Here is a 14,636-nt window from a genome sequence, read left to right as displayed (position 1 = left end):
AATGATTTGAGAAGATTGGAGTTGATTTTGGTTGATTTACTGGAAATGATTGAAAAAGAGATTGAGAAATGATTTTGATGGGACCTGTAAGGGTGGCATAGTCCGAGTTTTAGAGGAGACGCTGCCGAAATTTTTATAAAACTTTGAGACTTTGTTTGAAGTGTTATTTAAAAGAAACTTTGGTTTAAGAATAATAATATTTAATTTTGGTTTTATTATGAAAAGATGATTTATTATGAGGTTGATTTAAGACTTGTGTTTTGGTGAAAAGAAGTTTTATAAAAAGAAATGGATCTGAATTGTTCTTAAAAGAGAGATTTTAATATTTGAAACATCTGGGCAGTACGCAAGGGTTTTGGCTTAGTCCCACTTACTCCAGTCAAGATTTTAAGAAAGATGTGGTTTTGAATGTGAATTTTGACCTGGCAAGGATCGTGGTGGTGTATCGCTTGTCTACTGTCACAATGTCTATGGGGATCGTGGTGATTTACCGCCCGCAGATGGTGGGGATCGTGGTTATTTACCGCCCACGTGTGTGCTGTTTTCCAATTAAAAATATATGGGGGGATCTAGGTGGTTTACTACTCGCAGATGGTGGAAATTGTAAGAACCGCGAATAATTAACGGCCTAATTAGGTAATTAATATTGCCCAAATTAGGTTCCGAAAAGTTAGAGTGAGAATTTGAGGATTTAAATGTGATTTTTAGACTCAGTAGGTCTTTCTGAGTCAGAAAATGTGCTAACCGCAAAAAACCACGAACTGGCAGTCAAACCGGTTGAACCGGTTCAAGTCTGCCCGGTACTGCGCGAGAAAAAGTGAAAACAGTAAAAAACCTTAGAAAAATAATAGAAGTCAAAAACTGGGCGTTAATTTTAAAAGTTTGGCCCGAAGTTGGGCCAAACGGGCTAAAAACGCTAACGGGTTGGACCAGGCCCAAGTTGGGCCCAAGCCCAACATATATAAAGGTTCATTTAATGAACCCATGCAGCACAACAACACAAATTAAACACGCACACTCAGAAACAAAGAAAAGAAGGAAGAGGAAGAAGAAGTACTATTCATCTTCAACTTCCTAAGCTCATATCTTGAGCTATAGAGCTCCGATCGCCGCACCGTTTGCGGCTACGTGATGAGCGGATAATTTATACGCTTTTTGACATTGTTTTTAGTATGTTTTTAGTAGGATCTAGTTACTTTTAGGGATGTTTTTAATAGATCTTGTGTTAAATTCACATTTCTGGACTTTACTATGAGTTTGTGTGTTTTTCTGTGATTTCAGGTATTTTCTGGCTGAAATTGAGGGACTTGAGCAGAAATCAGATTCAGAGGTTGAAGAAGGACTGCTGATGCTGTTGGATTCTGACCTCCCTGCACTCAAAGTGGATTTTCTGGAGCTACAGAACTCGAAATGGCGCGCTTCCAATTGCGTTGGAAAGTAGACATCCAGGGCTTTCCAGAAATATATAATAGTCCATACTTTGGCCAAGAATTGATGACGTAAACTGGCGTTCAACGCCAGCCTTCTGCCCAAATCTGGCGTCCAGCGCCAGAAAAGGATCCAAAACCAGAGTTGAACGCCCAAACTGGCACAGAAACTGGCATCCAACTCCACAAATGGCCTCTGCACGTGCAACACTTAAGCTCAGCCCAAACACACACCATGTGGGCCCCGGAAGTGGATTTATGCATCAATTACTTACTCATGTAAACCCTAGTGACTAGTTTATTATAAATAGGACCTTTTACTATTGTATTAGGCATCTTTGGACGCCTGGTTCTTAGATCAGAGGGGCTGCCCTCTCGGCCATGCCTCCACATTCACTTATGTATTTTTAACGGTAGAGTTTCTACACTCCATAGATTAAGGTGTGGAGCTCTGCTGTTCCTCAAAGATTAATGCAAAGTACTACTGTTTTCTATTCAATTCTTCTTATTTCGCTTCTAAGATATCCATTCGCACTCAAGAACGTGATGAAGGTGATGATTATGTGTGACGCTCATCACTATCTCCCCTATGAACGCGTGTCTGACAAACACTTCTGTTCTACATGAATTAAGCTAGAAGGAACATCTCTTAGATCTCCTAACCAGAATCTTCGTGGCGTAAGCTAGAATGATGGCGGCATTCAAGAGAATCCGGAAGGTCTAAACCTTGTCTGTGGTATTCTGAGTAGGATTCAATGATTGAATGACTGTGACGAGCTTCAAACTCGCGAGTGCTGGGCGTTAGTGACAGACGCAAAAGGAGGGTGAATCCTATTCCCGCATGATCGAGAACCGACAGATGAATAGCCGTGCCGTGACAGGGTGCGTGAGCATATGATTCACTGAGAGGAGGGGATGTAGCCACTGACAACGGTGATGCCCTTGCATACAGCCAGCCATGGAAAGGAGTAAGACTGATTGGATGAAGATGGCAGGAAAGCAGAGGTTCAGAGGAACAAAAAGCATCTCCATTCGCTTATCTGAAATTCCTGCCAATGAATCTACATAAGTATCTCTACCCCTTTTATTGTTTATTTTAATCTAATCAAGTATCATGTTTAAATCCGCCTGACTGAGATTTACAAGGTGACCATAGCTTGCTTCATACCAACAATCTCTGTGGATTCGACCCTTACTCACGTAAGGTTTATTACTTGGACGACCCAGTACACTTGCTGGTTAGTTGAACGAAGTTGTGTCCACACATAGAGCCATAATGAGGATTCAATACAATTATATATTGTTACTCTCACACAAGTACAAATAACATGGATCACAATTTCGTGCACCAAGTTTTTGGCGCCGTTGCCGGGGATTGTTTGAGTTTGGACAACTGACGGTTCATCTTGTTGCTCAGATTAGGTAATTTTCTTTTTATTTTCTTTTCAAAAATTTTTCAAAAATTTTTCAAAATTTTCTTCTTTGTTTTCGAAAAAAAAAAATTTGTTTTCAAAATTATATTTTTCTTCAAAATTTTTAAGAATGAATTCTAGTGTTTCAGATAACTTGTTTTAGCTTGGCTGGCTATTAAGCCATGTCTAACTCCCAGGATTTTGATTGAGGACTATGAATTCATTGCTTCCTTTTTCCCAAATATTTTCGAAAAAAAAATATAAATAAAAATGTTTTCAAAAATAAATTATTCTATGGCTTCAGAATTTTTAAGAATGAATTCTAGTGTTTCATGAAGCATGTTGGAGCCTGGCTGGCTGTAAAGCCATGTCTCAATCCTTATACTCAAGAGAAGAGCTTCTTTGTCTTTCTTAGCCAATTGGCTGTTGAATGCAAGGAATGTCAGGCGTGTCATGTCTGAGTTACATACTAAAGCTTGGCTGGCTATTAAGCCATGCCTGACCCTTTGATTGGAGCTTTAGAGCATAAGATTCCTGGAATTCATATTAAAAATTTTGAATCCTTATTTTTCTTTTTTTTTAAATAATTTTCGAAAAATATAAGTTAAAAATCCAAAAAAATCATAAAATCATAAAAATAAAAAAATATTTCATGTTTCTTGTTTAAATCTTGAGTCACATTATAAGTTTGGTGTCACTTGCATATGCATCTTGCATTTTTTCGAAAATATCATGCATTCATAGTGTTCTTCATGATCTTCAAGTTGTTCTTTGTAAGTCTTCTTGTTTGATCTTGATGAATTTTTGTTTTGTGTCTTTTCATGTTTATCATATGCATTCTTGAATTCTTAGTGCGTAAGCATTAAAGGATTCTAAGTTTGGTGTCTTACATGTTTTCTTTGCATTAAAAATTTTTCAAAAATATGTTTTTGATGTTCATCATGTTCTTCATAGTGTTCTTGGTGTTCATCTTGACATTCATAGCATTCATGCATGCATTCATTGTTTTTATCTAAAAATTTCATGCATTGCATCCTTTTAGTGTTTTTCTCTTGCATCATAAAAATTCAAAAATCAAAAAAAAAATATCTTTCCCTTTTTCTCTCATCAAATTCGAAAATTTGAGTTGACTTTTTCAAAAATTTTTAAAATCAAATTGTTTCTCATAAGTCAAATCAAATTTTCAATTTGAAAATCTTATCTTTTTCAAAATCTTTTTCAAAAATCAAATCTTTTTCAAAATTCTTAGTTATTTTCGAAAATTTCAAAAAAAATATTTTTCAAAAATATTTTTCTTATTTTTAATCAAATTTTCGAAAATAACATAAACAATTAATGTTTTGATTCAAAAATTTGAAGTTTGTTACTTGCTTGTTAAGAAAGATTCAAATTTTAAGTTCTAGAATCATATCTTGTGATTTCTTATGAATCAAGTCATTAAATTGTGATTTTAAAAATCAAATCTTTTTCAAAACTAATTTCAATCATATCTTTTCAAAAAATATCTTCTTATCTTATCTTTTTCAAAAATATCTTTTCAAAATATCTTTTCTAACTTCCTAACTTCTTATCTTTTCAAAATTTGTTTCAACTAACTAACTAACTTTTTGTTTGTTCCTTAACTTTTTCAAAACTACCTAACTAATTCTAATTTTCGAAATTACCTCCCCCTTTTTTCAAAAATTTCTTTTTAATTAACTAATTAATTTTATTTTTTTTATTTCAAAAAAATTTTCGAAAAAAAAAATACTAACCTTTTTCAAAAACTATTTTCAAAAATCACTAACTCTTCTTCAAAAATAATTTTCGAAAATCCCCCCCTCCCTCTCTCTCATCCTATTCTATTTATTCATTCATATCCTAACATCTCATCTCACATTCCAATTCTCACAGTTGTGTTTCTTCCTTTACATCACATCCTTTATCTCCCCCTCTTCTTCTACTTACAAAGGGATCCCTATACTGTGGTATAAAGGATCTCTATTATTATTATCATTTTTCTGTCCATTCTTTCTTGTCATATGAGCAGGAGCAAGGATAAGAACATTCTTGTGGAAGCAGATCCAGAACCTGAAAGGACTCTGAAGAGAAAATTAAGAGAAGCTAAAATACAACAATCCAGAGATAACCTTTCAGAAATTTTCGAACAGGCAAAGGAGATGGCAGCCGAAAATAATAATAATGAAAGGAGGATGCTTGGTGACTTTACTGCACCTAATTCCAATTTACATGGAAGAAGCATCTCCATTCCTGCCATTGGAGCAAACAACTTTGAGCTGAAACCTCAATTAGTTTCTCTGATGCAGCAGAACTGCAAGTTTCATGGACTTCCATCTGAAGATCCTTTTCAGTTCTTAACTAAATTCTTGCAGATATGTGATACTGTTAAGACTAATGGAATAGATCCTGAAGTCTACAGGCTCATGCTTTTCCCTTTTGCTGTAAGAGACAGAGCTAGATTATGGTTGGATTCTCAACCTAAAGACAGCCTGAACTCTTGGGATAAGCTGGTCACGGCTTTCTTAGCCAAGTACTTTCCTCCTCAAAAGCTGAGCAAGCTTAGAGCGGATGTTCAAACCTTCAGACAGAAAGAAGGTGAATCCCTCTATGAAGCTTGGGAAAGATACAAACAGTTGACCAAAAAGTGTCCTTCTGACATGCTTTCAGAATGGACCATCCTGGATATATTCTATGATGGTTTATCTGAGCTATCAAAGATGTCACTGGACACTTCTGCAGGTGGATCCATTCACCTAAAGAAAACGCCTGCAGAAGCTCAAGAACTCATTGACATGGTTGCTAATAACCAGTTCATGTACACTTCTGAAAGGAATCCTGTGAATAATGGGACGCCTATGAAGAAGGGAGTTCTTGAAGTTGATACTCTGAATGCCATATTAGCTCAGAATGAAATATTGACTCAGCAAGTCAATATGATTTCTCAGAGTCTGCATGGAATGCAAGCTGCATCCAACAGTACTCAAGAGGCATCTTCTGAAGAAGAAGCCTATGATCCTGAGAACCCTGCAATAGCAGAGGTAAATTATTTAGGTGAACCTTATGGAAACACCTATAACTCAACATGGAGAAATCATCCAAATTTCTCATGGAAGGATCAAAAGCCCCAACAAGGCTTTAATAATGGTGGAAGAAACAGGTTTAGCAATAGCAAGCCTTTTCCATCATCAACTCAGCAACAGACAGAGAACTCTGAACAAAATGCTTCTAATTTAGCAAATCTAGTCTCTGATCTATCTAAGGCCACTGTAAGTTTCATGAATGAAACAAGGTCTTCCATTAGAAATTTGGAAGCACAAGTGGGCCAGCTGAGTAAAAGGATCACTGAAATCCCTCCTAGTACTCTCCCAAGCAATACAGAAGAGAACCCAAAAGGAGAGTGCAAGGCCATTGACATAAGTGCCATGGCCGAACCTGTGAGGAAAGGAGAGAACGTGAATCCCAAGGAAGAAGACCTCCTGGGACGTCCAGTGATCAATAAGGAGCTTCCCTCTGGGGAATCAAAGGACTCTGGGGCTCATCTAGAGACTATAGAGATCCCATTGAACCTCCTTATGCCCTTCATGAGCTCTGATGTGTATTCCTCTTCTGAAGAGAATGAGGATGTCACTGAAGAGCAAACTGCCAAGTTTCTTGGTGCAATCATGAAGCTGAATGCCAAATTATTTGGCATTGATGCTTGGGAAGTTGAACCTCCCTTGTTCATCAATGAACTAAGTGATCTGGATCAACTGACATTGCCTCAGAAGAGACAGGATCCTGGAAAGTTCATAATACCTTGTACCATAGGCACCATGACCTTTAAGGCTCTGTGTGACCTTGGTTCAGGAATAAACCTCATGCCCCTCTCTGTAATAGAGAAACTGGGAATCTATGGGGTGCAAGCTGCTAAAATCTCACTAGAGATGGCAGACAGCTCAAGAAGACAGGCTTATGGACACGTAGAAGATGTATTGGTAAAAGTTGAGGGCCTTTACATCCCTGCTGATTTCATAGTCCTGGATACTGGAAAGAAAGAGGATGAATCCATCATCCTAGGAAGACCTTTCCTGGCCACAGCAAGAGCTGTGATTGATGTTGACAGAGGTGAAATAGTCCTTCAATGGAATGAGGACTCCCTTGTGTTTAAAACTCAAGGATCTCCCTCTGCAACCATGGAGAGGAAGCAGAAAAAGCTTCTCTCCAAGCAGAGTCAACCAGAGCCCCCACAGTCAAACTCTAAGTTTGGTGTTGGGAGGCCACAACCAAACTCTAAGTTTGGTGTTGAACTCCCATATCCAAACTCTAAGTTTGGTGTTGAAGAGTTTCAACAAAGCTCTGCACATCTGTGAGGCTCCATGAGAGCCCACTGTCAAGCTATTGACATTAAAGAAGCGCTTGTTGGGAGGTAACCCAATGTGTATCTAATTCTTATTTTTCATGTTTTCTTAGGTTCATGATCATGTGGAGTCACAAAATAAACAAAAAAAAAATTCAAAAACGGAATCAAAAACAGCAGAAGAAAAATCACACCCTGGAGGAGCATCTGTATGGCGTTCAAACGCCAGAACAGAGCATAGTTCTGGCGCTGAACGCCCAGAATGGGAGCATCCTGGCGCTGAACGCCCAGAACAAGCATGGTTCTGGCGTTCAACGCCAGAAATGGCAGCAAAGGGGCGTTGAACGCCCAAAATGGGCACCAACCTGGCGCTGAACGCCCAGAGTTGTGTGCAAGGGCATTTTGCATGCCTAAATTGGTGCAGGGATGTAAATGCCTTGACACCTCAAGATCTGTGGACCTCACAGGATCACCTCAGGATCTGTGGACCCCACAGGATCCCCACCTACCTCCACTCACCCTCTTCTCTCTTCTCAATCATCCTCTATTCCCAATAAACACTCTTCCCTAACATCTCTTTCCCACCCAATCCCACCCATATGGCCGAATACACATCTCCCTCCATCTCCTCCATATCTTCTTCTTATTCTTCTATTCTTTCTTCTTTTGCTCGAGGGCGAGCAACATTCTAAGTTTGGTGTGGTAAAAAGCATAGCTTTTTTGTTTTTTCCATAACCATTGATGGCACCTAAGGCCAGAGAAGCCTCTAGAAAGAGGAAAGGGAAGACAAAAGCTTCCATCAAGGGTCTATAGCTCAGTGGTAGAACATTTGACTGCAAATCAAGAGATCCCTGAGTTACCTCAGGGGATACATTTTCTTCCACACAATTATTGGAAGCAACTAAGGGTGGAACATCAAGAGCACTCCATCATCCTTCATGAAATCAGAGAAGATCTAAAAGCAATGAAGGAGCAGCAGCAAAGACAAGGAAGAGACATAGAAGAGCTCAAGGACATCACTAAGGTGGACTCATTCCTTGTTCTTACTTTCTCTGTTTTTCATTTTCTATGTTATGTGCTTATCTATGTTTGTGTCTTCATTACATGATCATTAGTAGTAGTGACTTTGTCCTAAAGTTATAAATGTCCTATGAATCCATCACCCCTCTTAAATGAAAAATGTTTTAATTCAAAAGAATAAGAAGTACATGAGTTTCGAATTTATCCTTGAACTTAGTTTAATTATATTGATGTGATGACAATGCTTCTTGTTTTCTGAATGTATGCTTGAACAGTGCATATGTCTTTTGAAGTTGTTGTTTAAGAATGTTAAATATGTTGGCTCTTGAAAGAATGATGACTAGGAAACATGTTATTTAATAATCTGAAAAATCATAAAAATGATTCTTGAAGCAAGAAAAAGCAGCAAAGAACAAAGCTTGTAGAAAAAAAAAATAGAAAAAAAAATAGGCGAAAAAAAAAATATAGAAAGAAAAAGAAAAAGCAAGCAGAAAAAGCCAAAAGCTCTTAAAACCAAGAGGCAAGAGCAAAAAGCCAATAACCCTTAAAACCAAAAGGCAAGGGCAAATAAAAAGGATCCCAAGGCTTTGAGCATCAGTGGATAGGAGGGCCTAAAGGAATAAAATCCTGGTCTAAGCGGCTAAACCAAGCTGTCCCTAACCATGTGCTTGTGGCGTGTAGGTGTCAAGTGAAAACTTGAGACTGAGCGGTTAAAGTCAAGGTCCAAAGCAAAAACAAAGAGTGTGCTTAAGAACCCTGGACACCTCTAATTGGGGACTCTAGCAAAGCTGGGTCACAATCTGAAAAGGTTCACCCAATTATGTGTCTGTGGCATTTATGTATCCGGTGGTAATACTGGAAAACAAAGTGCTTAGGGCCACGGCCAAGACTCATAAAGAAGCTGTGTTCAAGAATCATCATACTGAACTAGGAGAGTCAATAACACTATTCGAAATCTGAAATTCCTATAGATGCCAATCATTCTGAACCTCGATGGATAAAGTGAGATGCCAAAACTATTCAAGAGGCAAAAAGCTATAAGTCCCGCTCATATGATTGGAGCTCTGTTTCATTGATAGTTTGGAATTTATAGTATATTCTATTCTTTTTATCCTATTTTGATTTTCAGTTGCTTGGGGACAAGCAACAATTTAAGTTTGGTGTTGTGATGAGCGGATAATTTATACGCTTTTTGACATTGTTTTTAGTATGTTTTTAGTAGGATCTAGTTACTTTTAGGGATTTTTTAATAGATCTTGTGTTAAATTCACATTTCTGGACTTTACTATGAGTTTGTGTGTTTTTCTGTGATTTCAGGTATTTTCTGGCTGAAATTGAGGGACTTGAGCAGAAATCAGATTCAGAGGTTGAAGAAGGACTGCTGATGCTGTTGGATTCTGACCTCCCTGCACTCAAAGTGGATTTTCTGGAGCTACAGAACTCTAAATGGCGCGCTTCCAATTGCGTTGGAAAGTAGACATCCAGGGCTTTCCAGCAATATATAATAGTCCATACTTTGGCCAAGAATTGACGATGTAAACTGGCGTTCAACGCCAGCCTTCTGCCCAAATCTGGCGTCCAGCGCCAGAAAAAGATCCAAAACCAGAGTTGAACGCCCAAACTGGCACAGAAACTGGCATCCAACTCCACAAATGGCCTCTGCACGTGCAACACTTAAGCTCAGCCCAAACACACACCATGTGGGCCCCGGAAGTGGATTTATGCATCAATTACTTACTCATGTAAACCCTAGTGACTAGTTTATTATAAATAGGACCTTTTACTATTGTATTAGGCATCTTTGGACGCCTGGTTCTTAGATCAGAGGGGCTGGCCTCTCGGCCATGCCTCCACATTCACTTATGTGTTTTTAACGGTAGAGTTTCTACACTCCATAGATTAAGGTGTGGAGCTCTGCTGTTCCTCAAAGATTAATGCAAAGTACTACTGTTTTCTATTCAATTCTTCTTATTTCGCTTCTAAGATATCCATTCGCACTCAAGAACGTGATGAAGGTGATGATTATGTGTGACGCTCATCACTATCTCCCCTATGAATGCGTGTCTGACAAACACTTCTGTTCTACATGAATTAAGCTAGAAGGAATATCTCTTAGATCTCCTAACCAGAATCTTCGTGGCGTAAGCTAGAATGATGGTGGCATTCAAGAGAATCCGGAAGGTCTAAACCTTGTCTGTGGTATTCTGAGTAGGATTCAATGATTGAATGACTGTGACGAGCTTCAAACTCGCGAGTGCTGGGCGTTAGTGACAGACGCAAAAGGAGGGTGAATCCTATTCCAGCATGATCGAGAACCGACAGATGAATAGCCGTGCCGTGACAGGGTGCGTGAGCATATGATTCACTGAGAGGAGGGGATGTAGCCACTGACAACGGTGATGCCCTTGCATACAGCCAGCCATGGAAAGGAGTAAGACTGATTGGATGAAGATGGCAGGAAAGCAGAGGTTCAGAGGAACGAAAAGCATCTCCATTCGCTTATCTGAAATTCCTGCCAATGAATCTACATAAGTATCTCTACCCCTTTTATTGTTTATTTTAATCTAATCAAGTATCATGTTTAAATCCGCCTGACTGAGATTTACAAGGTGACCATAGCTTGCTTCATACCAACAATCTCTGTGGATTCGACCCTTACTCATGTAAGGTTTATTACTTGGACGACCCAGTACACTTGCTGGTTAGTTGAACGAAGTTGTGTCCACACATAGAGCCATAATGAGGATTCAATACAATTATATATTGTTACTCTCACACAAGTACAAAGAACATGGATCACAATTTCGTGCACCACTACGCGTTCCTTGTGAAGAGCTGTACAAAACTCACCCAAGAAAGTAGTGAGGTAACCACTAAATCTTCTTAGTTCTTCTCTTCAAAATTTCGAGTTTTTAGGGCTTTTGATTAAGTGAGTTTTTGTGATTTTGGATGTTTAGGTTCACTCTAATCCTTGTTTAGCATTGGATTTTGGCTACCAAAATTGTTGGAAAAGGTAAGAGACATTAAACACTTGTGAGATTATATTTAAATGGAACCCTAGGTTGATTTGTGATGGTTTATGTATATATAGTTTGATTATTGTGAGTTTGGGAGCTATTGGAACTTGTTGGTGGCTTGGATTGTATTGGAAAGCTTGTTGGTGATTATTGTATGCTCAATTTTAGGTTAAGAACATATTGGGAATCGGCCAAGGTATGGTTTCCATTTTCTCTATGTAGTATATAATATTCATGGACACATAGGGTAGTGACCCATAGGATATGTTTAGAAATTTATATGTTGTTGATGATTGTTTGGGTTGATGGTGTATAATGAATTGATGTTGTTGTTGTGGTTAAATGTTGAAGTTGAGATATGATGGATTTGGATAAATGAATATTGCTGATTATTAATATGAATCATGGTTGAGTTGATGATGAGAATTGATAGTGATATAATGATGATTGGTGGATATGTTGTATATGTGATAATTGAGGTTGAGAATAATGAAATGTGAAGGAAAAATGTGGTAGGATTGGTGTAAGATGATACAAAGGGTAGATTTTGATGAAAAATTGAGTTTGGAATGGTTTGGTATGGTCTTGGTTGTGTTTTATAAGCAATTGTGGAAATTGTGAAATTTGGTAAAAGTTAGTTTTTGGTGAACTTTGTCTGATCATAACTTTTGCCTCGATTTTCAAAACGGGTTGAAATTTGTTGAAGATTAAAGCTTATTGAAAACCCTTCAAATCGATATAAAGTTTGTAAAATTTGGGATTTTGTAGAGGAAGTTATGATCATTCAAAGATTGGTGTAAAAATATGAAATTCTGCAAAGTTACAGAATTTTATGATTTCTGGTATGTGCTCACACGTAGCCTTGTGCGCACGCACAACCCTACAAAATTTTAAACATGTGCGTACGCACAGACTTGTGCGTATGCACAGACAGGGAAGGGCGTGCTGTTTGCAGCGCTAGCACAGCTTGTGCGCGCACACACCAATCCCGTGCGTATGCACAGCCCTGTGCGCACGCATATGTTGGAAAGGTCAGTCTGTTGGGGTTGCCAGCACAGCTTGTGCGGCTGAACAGATTTGTGAATTTTCGTACCTGTGCGTACGCACATCCCTGGTCATACGCACACTTTTAAAAATCTTCCTGGGTGTGCGCACGCACCCCTCTGTGCGGATGCACACGCCTTGTTTCTCAATTTTAAACTTTGATCTCAACTATTTCACATTTCCAACATGATTGTAAGCTTCTATAACACCATTTTAAGACTTTTGGGTTTGATTTTGAGCATGAGAACTTGGGAAATAGTCTAAGGGTTTTAGTTAATAATTTTATGAAAAATTAGAAAAATGGAGGATTAGGTTTCGGGTGTACTGAGGATGGTTTGATGGTATGCGAAGGACGATTGATATATGAGATGAAAACTGATGAACTATTGAGTTCGGAAATTGAAATGTTGATTGGACAGTGGTTGAGATGAGTCGAGGACTCGAATGTGCAATGATAAATCATTGTTGTATTGAAAATGTTTTATGAAAAACCACTGAACTACTGTTTTAAAATTGAGATTATGAGACGTTATGCACCCGGCAGGGACGGCGGTTGTATCCCGTCTGTCGAGGTAGCGGCGGCGGCGTAAGGGCGGTGGTTCGTCCCGCTTGCGTTGAGATGTGAGGTCTGAGGCAAGAGTATCCCGCTTACATCCCTTCGGATCATCAGAGTGTGCAGGCACAAAATCCTGGACAGTGATCCGAGCACTATATCTCGGGGGTTCCCAATAATGATTCCGAAGGGCGACATCTCCATAGAGATGTGTCGGGTTGGCAGTTGAACCGACAATGTGTTATTACAGCCAATAGGGCAGGCATTCATCATGTGCATCTTCTATCTGTTTGTATGCTTTGCCTACTTGTAATTGTATGCCTAAATGAATAACATGCCTATTTGCTTACTTGACTACTTGCCTTACATGCTTCTACTTGTGTCTTACTTGCATTGTATATAATTGTGATTTTCTACTGGGATTGAGGAGGTTCGGAAGGTGGTTGCGATGGGATCGCATGGAGGATCGGTTGGTGAAGGCTGTAGGACAGAAGTGTTTGGTTAGAATAGAAATCCCCTAAGATAGATGACCCTGTTTATTTATGTTAAGATCTATATATATATGCTTTATTATTTTAGTTATGCCTTAAGATTGAAATCTTGTGATGGATATGAAGTCTAGGATTGCCTTTGGTGTCCCGGGGTCTTATATCCTACATCACTGGGCACTGTTACCATATTGAGAACCTCCGATTCTCATATCATATTTCTGTTGTGTTTTTCAGATGCAGGTCGCAACTCATCTCGGTGAGTTGCTTGGATGGTGACAGGAGCGGAGGATCATGATACCTTTTGGAGTCTTTTGTTTATTTTGTTTATACATCTCTCACTTTTGTATGTTGTTTTCGCCTAGAGGCATGTATTGAGAGAACAAAACTCGTATAAGCTATTTTTACTGTCTAGTTTCAAGTATGGTTTGTATATGGCTAGCCGGCTTAAACTCCGCGAGCCGTGGCTAGATTCTTATGATATTATACTATTATATTTTGATATATCTTATCTGTTTCTTGTGCTTTAAGTTAGAAGCTTCGTTAGCACGCTTTGCGCTTTGTAAATCCTATTTTTGAGCTATATCCTTCATTGGGCTTCTAGATCATACTGTTCTTTCTATATATACATATTATGTATGAGCTTAGAACTGTCGTAATCTCTGATTAACCTTTGCTTTACGGTGTAAGGTAAGGCTTAGGCTAATTAGGGTGTTACAGAAATCGACGTGGTTTACCGCCCACCAGGTGAGGATCATGGTACTGTATCGCTCACCAGTTTTCAAGAGGACCATATCTGGGTTAGCTGTCAGATATGTTGGGTTTTGGAAAAGTAACCAACACGTGAGCTCACGGCTAGTAGGACAAGCATGCATCATGTTGCATTTGTGTGCTTTGTTTGGGTGTGCTTAAGTGTTTTGGTTTGCCTATCCAATAAATTCTGTTCAACTAGTAACTATGATACTTGCTGTAACTGTTCGTTATGTGTTTGCCTTGAATTTGTTTGTGTTTATGATTGATTCTGTTTGAGATTGAGTTTCGATGGTGAATTATTTTGAATTGAGCCGGAGACTGAGGTGATTTGATTTGGGCCACAAGCCGAGATTTGATTATATATTAGGCCGGAGGCCATGATTGGTTATGTTTAGGCCGGAGGCCATGAATCATTGAATCAGTGGTAAGTTTTGGTTAAAATGTTATTTTGCATGAAATTTTTGTGACAAAAATACAAATTTTAGATTTGAATAATAAATTGATAATCACTGCAATTGAATTTAATTCTTTTCCTATACGTATCTTCTTATAACAATTCTTAAAAATCCTCTACTGAGAACCCTTT

The 14,636-nt window shown here is 38.5% G+C and overlaps 1 non-coding gene across 1 annotated transcript; it reads right to left on the bottom strand.

Annotated features, from left to right (window-relative positions):
• Positions 1-5,394: 5,394 nt before the first annotated feature.
• Positions 5,395-5,502, bottom strand: LOC148563656 (small nucleolar RNA R71). The gene has a single exon (XR_015884851.1). It is a non-coding gene; the product is annotated as a small nucleolar RNA R71 (small nucleolar RNA).
• Positions 5,503-14,636: the final 9,134 nt, after the last annotated feature.

Source organism: Arachis ipaensis, chromosome B5 (assembly GCF_059453495.1).
Source record: "Arachis ipaensis isolate K30076 ecotype BB chromosome B5, ASM5945349v1, whole genome shotgun sequence".
NCBI classification, from domain to species: Eukaryota; Viridiplantae; Streptophyta; class Magnoliopsida; order Fabales; family Fabaceae; genus Arachis; species Arachis ipaensis.
This window is presented reverse-complemented; position numbering and strand designations above follow the sequence as displayed.